The sequence below is a fragment of the Coenobita brevimanus genome, chromosome 100 (genome assembly GCF_032717465.1).
Source record: "Coenobita brevimanus isolate Jiangsu-jjx chromosome 100, ASM3271746v2, whole genome shotgun sequence".
NCBI classification, from domain to species: domain Eukaryota; kingdom Metazoa; phylum Arthropoda; class Malacostraca; order Decapoda; family Coenobitidae; genus Coenobita; species Coenobita brevimanus.
This window is the reverse complement of record NC_137053.1, coordinates 7,595,001-7,607,500: the sequence shown is the minus strand read 5'-3', so window position 1 is coordinate 7,607,500 and position 12,500 is coordinate 7,595,001. Positions and strand designations below refer to the sequence as shown.

General features: G+C 41.7%; 1 protein-coding gene across 1 annotated transcript in view; it reads right to left on the bottom strand.

Annotated features, from left to right (window-relative positions):
- Window positions 1-12,500, bottom strand: part of LOC145414551 (uncharacterized) — a 244,392-nt gene that overhangs the window by 119,899 nt on the left and 111,993 nt on the right. The window lies entirely within an intron of this gene.

Sequence of the window (12,500 nt, the reverse complement as noted above, 5' to 3'; positions counted from 1 at the left end):
GTGTGTGTGTGTGTGTGTGTGTGTGTGTGTGTGTGTGTGTGTGTGTGTGTTATGTAAAGCCTGGTCAGTCAACCCAGGCACCGCACGGGAGGCCTGTCATTGAATTCCTAGAAGAGGAGAGAGCTTAGTATGAAGCAATGTCTGTCAAGGACGTCCACACATTACAATCCTCTTGCATTGGCGTGGTCTAAAACTGCCATCTCTCTATGCCGGATGCTAATTGTGACACTATATTAATTCAAAATATGATGCTAGTCACGAAAAGAGCAATGGAAATAATGTAGAGCCGTATTATTGTCCGATTTTGCCAATGAATTTCAACGAGAGAATAACACAACAATATTGCATTAGTTACGACGATTGCTATGGAATAAATGTAGAGCCTATTCTGCCATTGAGCAACGTGAAAAATATAGGAAAAGGACGAAAATCTGAGTCAAGTTAAGGTGAAGGAAGTATAGGTCCCTGTAATTATTAGGTCACTAGGTTTGATTTCTCGAACCAAGCATATAAACAAAGCAGCCTTGAAGGGAGCAGCTACTGGGGCTGATACAGTAAATAGTAGTCCTGTTCTCTCTCTCTCTCTCTCTCTCTCTCTCTCTCTCTCTCTCTCAACACATATTAATTCTCGGTAATGCATACAAGGTCACGAGTCTTGATTCTTAGAACCGAGCACAGATTTTTTTTTTTTTTTTTTTTTTTTTGCAACGCACTGATATAGGTTAATGAGTTGAGTAAGAGAACCAGTATATTCATCCACTCTCGCTTTCTCTCTCTCTCTCTTTCTGTCTCTTTCTTTGTCTCTGTCTCTGTCTGTCTGTCCGTCTGTCTGTCTCTGTCTCTGTCTGTCTGTCTGTCCGTCTGTCTCTCTCACTATTTTTCTATATCTATCTCTGTTACTATCTCTGCTATCTATCTATCTGCCTCTATCTATTTTTCTATCTATCTACTGTCTACTGTCTATCTATTAGTCTATTTACCTTTCTTTCTGTCCATCTATCCCCCTCCAAGACCTAACAGTACAAACCGACACCTAAACTGCACCCATTATTCCGTCAAAAGGTATAAAACAGACCTTACACTGCGGGAGAGGTTGCGTCCCTCGTTCAACTTTGAGAATGGGGTAAACATAACAGATCTGATATTGCTTTGAAGGTCAGAAATCCATGAGTGATAATTTGGTGGCAGAAAGAGAGCAGTGACGTCACAAAAGTCAACGAGAGAGAGAGAGAGAGAGAGAGAGAGAGAGAGAGAGAGCTTGGGTACTTACGGTAACTCTTGGTCACAAAACAAACACAGCTACAGTCTATGGGGTCTGACAAGTACATAATGAATACCGAAGATGAAAACATGCCTAACCTGTTCTCAGTCAGCCATAATACCCAGTAATCTCCCTAGTAATCTCCCCGTAGTAACGAACGCCAGGTACCTCTTGGAATACAAATCATTTCGTACTCAGGTCGTTTTTGCCATTGGAAGTGTACCCTGGCCATAAGATATTCAATTTAGCTCCCCAGACTTCGCCCTGGGCAGTGAAAGGTGGAGAGAACACATGCGTCTTAAGCTGCCAGACCTCCCATTCCGACCATGCGTTAACTGATTACTTTCCTACCCAGGCGATCATTACCTGCACCTCGGTCCACACATCACTCCTGCCCACCCACACTCTGCTCACCTACAGCACCGCACCCACTTCCTCTCCATTTGCCAGGGTGACTACTTACACGCCTTTCTTTTACACTGCAGCGCGTACATTTCATTCAGGGAGGTCGCGGCAGTTGTTAGCCCCTTCAATCCGATGATGTACAGTAGTTTTAGTTTATTCTTTCTGTTTTTAGACGATGTTTTCGGAAATCCATTGTCGGATATACCTCTCATTAACTCTTCCACCAAAAGAGTGTTCCCGTATTGTGAAAAAAAAAGCTGTCAGTAGCAAGAACAGTGAGGAAATTGCGTCATCGGAGATACAAGGTTAAGCTAGGGATGGGAACAGAGTGTCAATACTAAATGATTCGAATCCAAAGCGTGGCCAAGAGATTTACAATTTTGTTAACGATGCCCAGATGGTATACAGTAGTTCATTCCTAGGGGTGCAATGATCTTGACCCCATTAGCATAACTTAACGACACTCGTTGCCTCCAAAAGAGGTGAAAAAGAAACAGCAGGTACAGTTTCACCGTTGCCTCCATTACGAAGATCTTAATTTTGTCTGACCATTTTTTCATGATATCCCTTTCCTCATCCCCAGTGCTCCACAACGTGATCCATAAACAACGTTCCTCTTCCACTCCGCCGAGTGATTTCGCGTGTGGTGCGGGGATGGATAAGGAAATGTTGATAAGGTTCAAATATATATATATATATATATATATATATATATATATATATATATATATAATTCTGACCATTTTTTCATGATATCCCTTTCCTCATCCCCAGTGCTCCACAACGTGATCCATAAACAACGTTCCTCTTCCACTCCGCCGAGTGATTTCGCGTGTGGTGCGGGGATGGATAAGGAAATGTTGATAAGGTTCAAATATATATATATATATATATATATATATATATATATATATATATATATATATATATATATATATATATATATATAATTCTGCCTACAGTCAGACGGTCGTATTGACCTCCGGACCTGCAAATAATTCATCCCCTAGCTTCTGTTACTGGCTTTCAAATACTTGTGCACCAAGTGTAAAAAGTATCGTTGCACAGGGTCCGATGAATTTTATATCGAACTAAAGTGCGCTCACAGACAGCATACCTCCGCTAATCCCATTGCCATTAAAAAGGATCCGGAATTCAGCTCCGGGTCCGCATCCGCCCTAAAATTTAGTCACTTCTTTCTTTGTTTATGGCCCACCTTTCCACAAAATATCATTGAAATTCATTGAGAACTTTTGGAAATATTCTGCGGGATACTTCGAATCCGGTTCCGGATCTGCCTCCCAATTTAACCATTTTTTCCTTGGCCCATGGCTCACCCTTCCACAAAATTTCTTCAAAATCCGTTCATAACTTTTTGAGTAATCCAGGATCCGGATCCTATATCCACGGATCCGGATCCGGATCCGGATCCGACCCAATATTTAACCAATTCTTGCTTGGCCCATGGCCCACCTTTCCACAAAATTTCACTGAAATTCATTGATAATTTTGGAGATATCGTACGTGATACTCCACATCCGGTTCCGGTGTCGTATGCACGAAGTGACTTTATGCAGGAAGTTACCGTTCCGCTAAGTGCGCATGCGCCGAGGGTCCTTTTAGTTGCTGTGCTGAAAGTATCTGCAGGTTATCTCAAGTATTGTGCCATTTATCAACAACATTTTTTGAATTATATGTGTCATGCAGATAGATGGATGTCTTATCGACCTATATGTAACTATAGGTCGACATATAGATACCGGTATATATAAATAAATATACATATGTATGTTACGGGCAGACTGTGAAATCAGTCATTTCGTGCAGTAAGGTTAGCTTAATTTAGGTTTATTTAGGCTAGGTTGATCTAAGATACGGTTAGGTTAGGTTAGTTTAGGTTTGGTTAAGTTAGATTAATTTAGGCTAAGTAGAGAAAGCAACGGTAACTTCCTGCATAAAGTCACTCTGTGCATATGACACTGGAATCCCCCCAAATTTAAGCATTTCTTCCTTGGCCCAATGTCAACCCTTCCACAAAATTTCTTCAAAGTGTATTCATAACTTTGAGTAATCCTGCTAACAGACAGACAAACAAACCAGCGCAGGGTAAAACATAACCTCCTTGGCGGAGGTAATAATAAATTATTTAAGTCACTTGGGTAGGATTTGTAGGCGTGAGTGTGTGCTATCTCTGAGAAAAGATTACCGTGGAATTATGCACTACAGATTAAAAGGATATGATAAAGATATATTAATTTTAATAGTGTATCGACCGTGAGTCTCTCTCTCTCTCTCTCTCTCTCTCTCTCTCTCTCTCTCTCTCTCAAAGCTGGTGCACGGTGTGTCACTGTATTTTGAAAGTAAGGCTGCATACCGAACTTCCATTATAACCTAGTGGACTCTCGTAGACGGGCTCACTTAAATTTGGTCTGTTTTATGAGCAATTTGCCACAGTTAGCCTGGGGAACACAAGTCCATGGTAGTCTTGATTTGCAACTAAAACGTGAAGTCTTCAGTTTTTATTAATAACTGATTAGCTCACTCATTAAAGGCTGCCATAAATCCAGAGGGTTATGCAGAACTGTTTTCATTTCATTCCAATTTATGAAGAAAGTTTGCTTGTTTCCCCCAATTTATAACAATTTACAATCCTGCAGTGCTGGAGAGAGATGCCTTCACGTGATGGCACTGATATGACCGGGTGACTTCACTGCCCAGTCATACAAACATCCCTCAGGTCCCTCTCTATCCCCCAAAAGGAGGATGGTGACTGCAGGAGAAAGGTAATTTGAGCCTGCACTCCACTGGGTCCACATTCAGAGGAGCCAGGGGTTGTAACTACTACAATTACTACTACTGCTACTGTACTACTACTACTATTACTACTACTACTCTTGCTACCCCTGCTACTGCTACTACTACCACTACTACTACTACTACAACTACTGCTGCTGCTGCTGCTGCTGCTGCTACCCCTACAACTACTACCACTACTATTACTACTCCCACTACCACTACTACTACTACTCCTACTACTTTAACACCTGTCACACGAAAAAGTTGAAATATTTTGGAACACGGCACTGGAATAAAAGAAGGACTTACTGAGCCAAAATCAGATTGGAATTTCACTAGACTTGCATTACGATCAGAATAAGCTTTTCCATGAGTCGTGTTGGACTGGAAAGGAACGTGGGGCAGTTTTTAGGGATGCTGTGCTAGATTCGGCTGAGCATGTGAACAAGGGCAAGGCTATATATATTTGTACCAGTCATGAGGCCGCATTTATAAACAGTCTTAGCTAACAGGTATAATAAGCAAGTTTAATTATTTATTTATTTTTTTTTAGGCAGCTAGTTTTATACGTTTTCAGAGGACGGAATGGGAATCTCTCACAACTTCACTACTAAGCTGTAAGATGTAGTGCTGCCTACTTCTTCCTTAACCTTAATGTAGGTATGGCTGAGATAGAAAGCGTTAGGAGAAATACACTGAAGTGGTTTTGCTGAGGATGGAGAGTGAGACACTAACGGGAAGAGTGTACGTGAGAGCATGAAATTCGATGAACGTTAGTTATAGGGTAGGAATGAACCTCCTTGGCTACTAGTCACACCCAACTTCCGATCTGACTACACTTTGCCGTCAGACCAAGCTGAAAAGGGTTATGGATCCCTGCCTGATGAAAACAGACTAAGTATTGCCAGGAATCACGACGCTTGATTCTATTTTTCACTTTAATATTCACCCTAACGTAGACTACTTTCTGAAGTTTTTACTGGCTGTTTGAGTAAAAGACAAAAAACTACAAAATAATCTCATACACATATTAAGCTAAAGAAGGTACAGTATGTGGTAATGACCCGTGGATTTTGGCTCGTCATCCTAGCGCATGCAGGTTGGAGAAGCAAAAAAAAAAAAAAAGAAAGAATGAAAGAAAGAGAGAGAGAGAGAGAGAGAGAGAATCGACCTAGCAATCATTGAGCAAAGTGCCCTACCCTTCCCCATCCCCCATAGGAGATCTTGGTAAGTGGGTGGGTGAGGCAGGCTGGGGAACGGAAAAAAGGAGAGAGAGAGAGAGAGAGAGAGAGAGAGAGAGAGAGAGAGAGAGAGAGAGAGGAAGGGGGATCCAAAGCGAAAGGAGAGAGAGAGAGAGAAAAAAAAAAAAGAGACGCACCAAGAGCACGGATCAAATTTAACGTAAAGGTACTGGCGTGTCGAAAGGGCAAGGCAGGTGATAAAAAAAAAAAAACACGATAAACAAGATAAGACCGGACTGCAATGTAGTTAGGGCAAAATGAACGAGGCACTGAGTGAGACCGCTCAGGAGAAATGCATGTAGGTGGTGAGCAGGTGCGTGGGGAGAAACTTAACCAGCCTTGGGAAGGAACAAGAGTAATTTAAGCAAAGAAAGTCGGCGTGTTTCACCTGTGCGTCTGCTTTGAATGTATTGTTTTTATTATTATTATTATTATTATTATTATTATTGTTGTTGTTGTTGTTGTTGTTGTTGTACTATACACCGGAGGGACTTCTAAGGAGTCAAGGGACTGAAAACTGTCTAGGCTAATTTCATCTCAACTAAACGAGAAGAGAGAGAGAGAGAGAGAGAGAGAGAGAGAGAGACAGACAGACAGACAGAGACAGAGACAGACAGACAGACAACAGACAGACAGACAAAGAGGAGGAGATAATTTCTTGCTCTCCTTTCCTTCCTTTTGTTTGAATCAATAAGTATCTCTCTCTCTCTCTCTCTCTCTCTCTCTCTCTCTCTCTCTCTCATTATAACTATCTTCTCTCACCTTGTAATTTCACATGAATGCAGTTGCTTCTTCCCTTCTCCTATTCTTACCCCATCCCCCTCCTTCTTTCTCTAAAAAATTATTTTTTTCTTTATGCAAGAAAGAAGGAACCAAAGGCCTGAAGCCCGCAAACGGTTCCTTCCAAATCAAAAACAATACAACACAGAGCCAAATTCAGTGATCTGGACATGTTTAGATATGTGTGTGTGTGTGTGTGTGTGTGTGTGTGTGTGTGTGTGTGTGTGTGTGTGTGTGTGTCGGAGAGAGAGAGAGAGAGAGAGAGAGAGAGAGAGAGAGAGAGAATGTGTGTGTATATGTGTGTGTGTATTTGTACCGTCTGACCAGCGACCGCCTTGCTAATCTGATTACATGACGAAATTCCAGAACCATGTAACAGTAATAACAGTGACCTATTTTTGGTTAGGTACCGGGTAAAGGTAGGTGCAGCCTCTATCTCTCTCTCTCTCTCTCGCAAAGGGTACGGAGAGAGAGAGAGAGAGAGAGAGAGAGAGTTTGATGTCTCACCTAATTTAAATATGATCGTCTTATGCTTAGTAAAGATTAAAATGGATCTTCAAAATCAAGTAGTTACCTATACTCTCCTCACTTTATCTTGGCCTAAAGTAACCATCTCATAATCTTGATATCTGAGCTGTAACATTAACATAACACTAATGACGAAGAAGTGCTGTGGAAAGAGTGTAGAGCCGCGGAGCTATCTCATTTTACTATCAAGCTGCGAGGAATAAGCTGCACAAGAACGAAAATCTGCACCTGCTTAGGCAAAGAAAAAGAAGCTTTAACATTATGTAAGTCTGAGTTGAGGAGAAAGGCTTGGACACGTAATACCATGATTTGGGTACCTGCGTGTAAGGTATCCACAGATGTATCGATAGAGTGGTAAGTTATGTTCTCACCATTAGCCACGAGGAGAAGGAAAGGTCAGACTCACCCACTCTCTCTCTCTCTCTCTCTCTCTCTCTCTCTATCTATCTATCTATCTCTCTCTCTCTCTCTCGCAGCTCATTGCACCTTGTTCTCTATTTTCTTGTCATCCATGTTATGAGAGCAATATTTAACCCTTTTACGCACTCACACACACACACACACACACACACACACACACACACACACACACACACACACACACACACACACACACACACACAACACACACACATACACACAACACACACACAATTACACTTTTGCTTTAGTCATCAATAATATTCAGCAAAACTATGAGAATCACCAGGATGAATGTAGGACGTTTCCGCCACGGACATTTTGGCCAAGTGCCACCAAGCTAGGACGTTTTGAAGTGTGAAGTGTTTTGAAACTTACCTAACTTTACCTTAGCTAACCTAATCTAACCGAACCTATGGCCCATGGCTCAAACGTCCGTGGCCCAAACGTCCGTGGCCCAAACGTCCGTGGCCCAAACATTCGAACACGCACCAGGATACCCTCAACACCCAACTCACTTGGACAAAAACAAACGTCAGCTTCAGCCATCGGAAAACCTTAGGAACGCAGTTCAACTCAAGCATCACCCATTTACAACCTCCCAACCTCAGACTGGGCGACCATACAATGGAAACTGTTCATTCCACTGAACTGTTGGGGGTTCTTCCTGGACAATAAACTCGAAACTAATCTCTCAGCTTCATCAGAAAGTCAGCATCTTACCATCTCTACATGTTAAGGAGACTGAAGCCCCTGGGTCTATCTTTCAATCTAAGGAAGGATTACGTAACACCTTCCAAACATTTATTCCGCCTCAGCTGTCGCACCTCATCCGCCTGGTCGTGTAGCCTGCCCATCACTCAGCAGGGTACACTAGAAAAAGCTCTGGAACAAACTACTAAAATACTCCAAGTTCCTGCCTACATCAGCTATGATGATACCCCCTGCACCTTCTGCCATACCACCGTATCAGCCATCCACCTGCAAACTTTAGTGCCTTTTAAGAGAAACTACTATACAACCCTCGCTACTGCCAATTTCTATCTCCCCCCCCCCCACCCAACCGCGCGCTCCCTCCACAACGAGCAATGAGGACGTCCAGCAAGCTTGTTTATATTCGCGCCCGTAGTAATAGTTATAATAAGCCCTGTTCCTTCAATTCTAAGTCTTGTAAAGAAACATTAACCTATGTGTCTATGTGCGTGTTTATGTGTGTGTGTGGATGCATGGGTGCATAGGCACGCAAAGGTACAGTCGCCAAAGTTTCCACCTGGGCCGGCTAGCCGCGAGAGGTGGGTAACGGGTGCTGGCAACAGTGTATCTGTTTGTTCGTGTGTACATGCTCGACGAAAGTTCGGATCATCAACTCTCGTCTTCCGTAGTGAACCTCAGTCAGAGTTCATCCCAATATTCAGTCGATAATTTTTAGTCGATAGAATTTCTTGAAAGTATTAGATAATGCAAGTATTGAAAACAATAAGGAAAATAATATTAACAATAAGTGAAATAATATAAAAGATCGCATATTTACAAATATTACATACCTATAAACGTATTCTTTTTCAGTATTACATGATAAACCCATGGCTAAAAAATGTCTGCTGAATACTGGGGGGACGAACCGTCGTGTGACCGGCCCTTACGGTAGAAAAATAGATGCCGGTGTCTGATCGTTTTGCATTTCGTCAGTCCTGGGCCGGTCTCGATTAAACCTACTGAAATACCATTCTTGATTCCAGACATGATTAGATAAGTTAGGTCATTATTCGTTACAGGATTACTCATTGGGCTGATATTGATGTAAACTAAGTAGGAGAGATAGGAACTGTAGATGTCGGAGGTAAATGTGTGACCTCACACATAAGCGACACAACTAATAATTTTCCTTGTAATGTGTAATTCAGTCATTCGTTAGATGAATGGACTATAAAGGTGTGCTGTAATGACCATAGTCATATGAAATGTTGATACGGTGTCGTAATCATACCTAACATAATAGCCACACATTCGACAACAGTATGCATGAACTCTTTGCCTGTTGAGGTGACAGTATTTTAACCTCCTACCTCTTCATGGTGCACCACAGAACACATAAAAACATCTGCCTGAAGTTTTACCAACGAGGAAATAAGCAACCGTTAACAGTGTCTAACCGTAATCTAAATGTTTGGTCAGTGTTATTGATGATGTGAATATGGCAGGTAATCTTACTCGTAACTGGACAGATGTTAAGTAAATGCATTCCTCTTCAACCTGTACTGATAATGGTATCAAGTGATAACCCTATGAAATGGAATTACTGATATAAAAAGGAGAGAGTGAGAGAAATGCTTGGAGCGACTACAGTATATAGTTCATTTACATGTTATGGTAACAATGTAAAAACAACATAGAAAATTAAATGTTTAGTACTGTTTCGAATGCAAATATTTAGTAGAATGCTACTGGATCTCAAAAACTAGTTCGGCAATTATTATCACTGGCGGTGTGAATAACGTACCCCCCCCCCCCACGTCCGGCGCCTCCCCTAGCTTTTACTATGCCAAGCTCCCCCCTTAAGCAACTCTCCCACCGGCTCGACCAGTTGCAGGAAACCGGTCGCCACAGGTTGCACGGACCAAGGTCAAATTAGTATAATAAGGTGTTATTGTATTATATATAATATTATATATTTATATCGTAATATTATATATATTATCTTATTATAAAATTCATATAGTCATATTCATTTGGCCTTGGTCAGCACCTGTGGCACACAACAATTTCCCGTGCAACCAGTTTCATGCAACAGACTGAACCGATGGGAGAGCCGCCAAACCCCTGAGACAATTTTCTCCCCACCGAACTCCGTACCCAGGCATTTATGGGATAAACTCTGACTCTGACGGAGGTTCACTATGGACGAAGAGTTGATGATCCGAACTTTCGTTGAGCACGTACACACGAACAAACAGATACACTGTTGCCAGCACCCGTTACCCACCTCTCGCGGCTAGGTGGCCCAGGTGGAAAGTTTGGCGACTGTACCATTTATATGTTTGTGCTTGTATACGTATAATTCTGCAGTCTGTGGATGCATAAATATTAGTGCATATATCTGGAAATATTTGTGTGTGTGTGTGTGTGAATATATATATATATATATATATATATATATATATATATATATATATATATATATCACACAAAGGCCATGTCAAACCTATACACTCACCAAGCTATTCTCATTCCACTCAGTCATATAATCAGCTTCTGCTAAGTTTCAACTTACCCTTAGAACAAATCTTACAGTTGGCGGTTAGCATTCAAGTCCACAACTGTCTTACTCGATGAACATAGACTCGGGAGAAACAAGTTGAGCTCACCAGTCTAACCGACGTAAGAATCGAACTTGTGTCCTTCCAGCTACAAACCCTTAGTCATGTAAACTCCTCTACCTAACACAAACACGAGGGATCCCAGAACACGGACGCGCATTACCATACCTTTGTGGGAGTGGGTGGTGAAGGAGGAGGAGGAGGAGGAGGAGGAGGAGGAGGAGGAGGAGGAGGAGAAGAAGAAGAAGAAACGGAGGAGGAGGAGGAGGACAAGAAGAAGAAACGGAGGAGAAGGAGGAGGAAGAAAAGAAGAAGAAGAAACGTAGGAGGAGGAGGAGGAGGCAGATAGTATTCTTAAGGAAGACTGTGACGAGAATACTGATTAATTGTATCAGTTATTCTTGCACTAAAGATGGATCATCTGTCATGACGAAGATACACAATTACATGGGTATGCAGTACCTAAACGTACAGTGCAGAAGGATAGCTACATAGACAAACAGATAGGGAGATAGACATATAAACAGTATCTACCTATATAATGAGTAGATGTAGCACCAGTCAAGCAGAGTGGTACTCCCAAGGTGTATGGACAGCTCTCTCTCTCTCTCTCTCTCTCTCTCTCTCTCTGTGTGTGTGTGTGTGTGTGTGTGTGTGTGTGTGTGTGTGTGTGTGTGTGTGTGTGTGTGTGTGTGTGTGTGTGTGTTTGTTTCTTTGTGTGTAAAATGCTCACAGAGACAGTGAAAAAATCTTTCCTTTTTTCCCCTAGTTCTTTCCACTGAAAAGAAAAAAAACAAAAACAAGACTATATTACACAAAGGAAATAATCATATACATGTTTGCTACCCTTGGCCCAAATTAAGGGTCGTACTCTAGGTGATATAGGAGGCTTTGTAGCACCTCTTCCTTTGCGATTTTTTTTTTTTATCTTACCTCTTTGCATTTTCTTATATGCATTTTAAATTGCGCTAGTTACGACAGATGCTGCATCAGTACATATAAGAGAAGAATAAAGTCTAGTGTACAGAATAAAATGCCAAGGAAATAATGTTACGAAATTTCCCAGGTCACTTAAAATATGACCCATATAGAGAAAGTCAATAATTACACTTCTGAGGTTTGCAATTGTTGAAGGGAATATTCCAAAGCCTACGATTACCAGCGATTAATGGTCCTAGAGCAGCGCGGAACCATATATTCTGCGGATCAGACCTTATGAAGTATATAATTGGTCATCCGGAACAAATTACCCACTACGTGTACCACGGCTGAATGGTTAATGGTGCAGGTCGGATCCACGAGCAGTAAAAGGAATGCATAAATGTTGAAGAGAGTAGTTACCATCATCATCATCACCTTTATCATCATAACGATACATACTGGCTTAGCACAAATCAGTAGGATTGGTTATGATTCCTAAGTAACAAAAACTAGTACACACACACACACACACACACACACACACACACACACACACACACACACACACACACACACACACACACACACACACACACACACACACACACACACACACACCTCCAATGTATTGTGTAAAATAGGAAGAAACAATATAAAATTTTTAAGACAAAAAATAGTAGGTAATATTTTGACAAGTTACCTGCAATGTTATCACACACACACAAACAAGTGCAGAAGTATCTGTAGTAGCACGCAAAAGTATTTGATTTTGAGGGGGGAGGGAGGGGGGGAGGGAAACCCGAGGGCGATGTGGCGGGATGTGGAACACAG